This window comes from Trachemys scripta, chromosome 4, assembly GCF_013100865.1.
Source record: "Trachemys scripta elegans isolate TJP31775 chromosome 4, CAS_Tse_1.0, whole genome shotgun sequence".
Lineage (NCBI taxonomy): Eukaryota > Metazoa > Chordata > Testudines > Emydidae > Trachemys > Trachemys scripta.
In genome coordinates, this window is record NC_048301.1 from 112,370,349 (window position 1) to 112,373,444 (window position 3,096).

Here is a 3,096-nt window from a genome sequence, read left to right on the forward strand (position 1 = left end):
GTCTGAGGAAAAAACTTACTGAAGCATCTCTAAGGGTGAGATTATCTTATTCAGTTTAATTAGACATAGATTTGCATGTTTTATTTTATTTTGCTTGGTGACTTACTTTGTTCTGGCTGTTAATACTTGGAATCACTTAAATCCTACTTTCTGTATTTAATAAAATCACTTTTTACTTATTAATTAACTCAGAGTATGTGTTAATACCTGGGTGGGCAAACAGCTGTGCATATCTCTCTATCAGTGTTATAGAGGGCGAACAATTTATGAGTTTACCCTGTATAAGCTTTATACAGGGTAAAACGGATTTATTTGGGTTTAGACCCCACTGGGAGTTGGGCATCTGAGTGTTAAAGACAAGAACACTTCTGTAAGCTTCTTTCAGGTAAGCCTACAGTGGTTAGGGGACATGATTCAGATCTGGGTCTGGGTTTGCAGCAGGCTAGCGAGTCTGGCTCAAACCAGGCAGGGCACTGAAGTCCTAAGCTGACGGGGCAGGGAAAGCAGGGGCAGAAGTAGACTTGGCACATCAGTTGGCAGCTCCCAAAGGGGGTTCTGTGATCCAACCCGTCACACATACGTTCACAGGAATGGTGAAAAGTACATATCTGACACGAGCTACTCCCCTTCCCACATCCAGTTTCTACTTCAATACATAAGAGGTGCTAGAGCTTCTCAATGAAATGATTGTTAGGATTTTTTAACATGGACAAAACAAGGTATTTTCCCTGAGCCTTTTCTTTGGAAACAGCTAAACTATTTTTGCTGAAAAATTCCAGAAATAAATTCAGCCTGAGGCAGACACCCAGCAGGAAAATTTCAGCCCAAACAGTTAAAATTTGGCAAAGTTATAAGTAATTTTAAAGAGGGTCTTAAAATAGAAAGGATCAGATAACCTTATCTATAGGCAGTGCTACCTGCACCCCTGTAATAACATAGGCTTACATTTTCAAACATAGATGCTTAAGGCTACGCACCTAAATCCATATTTAGATTTAAATATGTGTCCTCTAAATAAGTGTCCTGGGGCCAGATTTTTTGAAGTACCAAGCATCCACAACTCCAATTTAAGTCACTAGGAGCTATAGATGGTCAATTCCTCTGAAAATCAGGCCAATTATTTAGGTGCCTAAATTTTAAATATGGATTCAGGTGCCTAACTTTAGGCATCAAGTTTTAAAATCCAAAGCTATGATACTTTGCTAAACGCCCTTTAAAAATTGTCATTAACTCTGTATTTCTTCTCCCAGCATCGCTGATCAGTAAGGTATTTGCATTCTCCATTTCAAGGCCTTAGAGGCAGGCGATCAGGGCAGTCCTTCTGGATTCCAACTTCAGGGGGGCGACAAATCGACATCAAGGGCACTACGTTGCTTGGCCACACAGCTGTTTGGTTTTTTCCCCTCGCCTCTCTCTCTCTCTCTGCTTGGCCACTTTGTTTTTGTTTTTTGCTCATCTGCTTCTCTCGGGGGGCACCAAAAACGTTCCACTCTGGGCAGCAAAACACCTAGGGCCAGCCTTGTTTCAAACCCTCTGGATTTTTCCCTTTTGCAACTGCATGCTCAAAGCAAGGAGGGAGATAGCGAGTCCTACAGTGTCAGTTGACTTCAGTGGAAGTTGTGGGTGCTTGGCTTCTTCGAAAATCAGAAATGTTATTTAAATGTCTAAATATGGATTTAGACATCTACCTTTAGACGCCCACATATGAAAGTATTTACCCTAAGTGTCTCACCCAAAGAGATACAGCTAGCAATTGAACCCACAAGTGGGGGATTCCCATTCCCTTGCTCTAACCTCAAGAGCAAAATTCTTTCAGGATTGTGTACTTGAATTTGCAGAATCATTTACTTTTCATTTGAAATTCTCCAGGTGCTGATATTCTCCAAACTCAGGCTTGGAAAGTCTAGAATTGTCCTGTTTAGATGGTGGACATCAAATTGGACTGAGCTCAAATACCTTATTATGCATCATAAGGCATGTAGCAACCATTACGCTATCATATTTTATCATGTCAATCATGCAGTGCTTTTCACACACTCAGGCAAGGAGGAAACAATCTCACTTTCTTGACCCAAAGCAATTTTTCATTTGACACTTATTGTATTTTATTCCTAGTATACTCCAATGAACCTGTTGAGTAGAGGGGTGGCGGGACAGGGACAGAAAGGAACAGACATTTTGCTCTCCCTGCATCCTTTAAGAAGCTGCAGTTGCTACAGGGCCAGCTCTAGGTTTTTTGCCGCCCCAAGCAAAAAAAAATTTGGCTGCCCCCCGTCCCAGCCCTGGGCTCCTCGCCGCACCCCCCTGCTGCCCCAGCTTTGGGCTCTCCCCACCCACCCTGCCGCCCCAGCTCTGGGCTCCCTCATTCCCCCCCTCATTGCCCCCCACACACACCTCCGGCCGCCCCAGCCCTGGGCTCTCTCCCCCTCTCCCCCACCTGCACCCTCTTTCCGCTGCAGCCCGGGGTCACTGGTAACTCGCTCCCACGGCAGGTCATTCAGCAGGAATTTTACATGTGCACAGAACACAGACAGGATTGGTTCCCATATGGTTACAGAACTGCAGTAAAGTGGAACAATTTTCAGCTTTTGTGATTGAAGGATATCTGGATGCATATTATAAGACTGTCCTACATAAATGAGGAAAAGTTGAGGTGCCTTTATTATTCTTTTGTTCCACTCTTTCTTTCTATGGGGAATTTCCCAATGCAATATCACTGTCTTCCTTTTAAACAAACAAACAAACAAAAAGGCAATGACTGTTGAAAATAGCAATTCCAGTCCGAATAACCACTGGGAAGCATTTCTTGCTCAATTTTATCCTACTTTTTCTACAGCAAGTTACAGTGGATCAGTATATTTGATTTGGGAGAAATGAAGTAACAGCTGCCCAAACTGAGCTTGAGCACTCCTGAATTTTGAGGTGTTCAAATCTGGAAGGCAGGTGCTGGGGGGGGGGTGGCTGTGGCTCCGCGGGGAAGCACGGCAGCATGTATGCAGCAGTGTGTCTGGCGCTGCGCAGAGCCAGACATGCTGGTCTGAGTGGCACGATAAGGGGGCTGGGGGGTTGGATGGGGCGGAGATTCGGGGGGGGGGG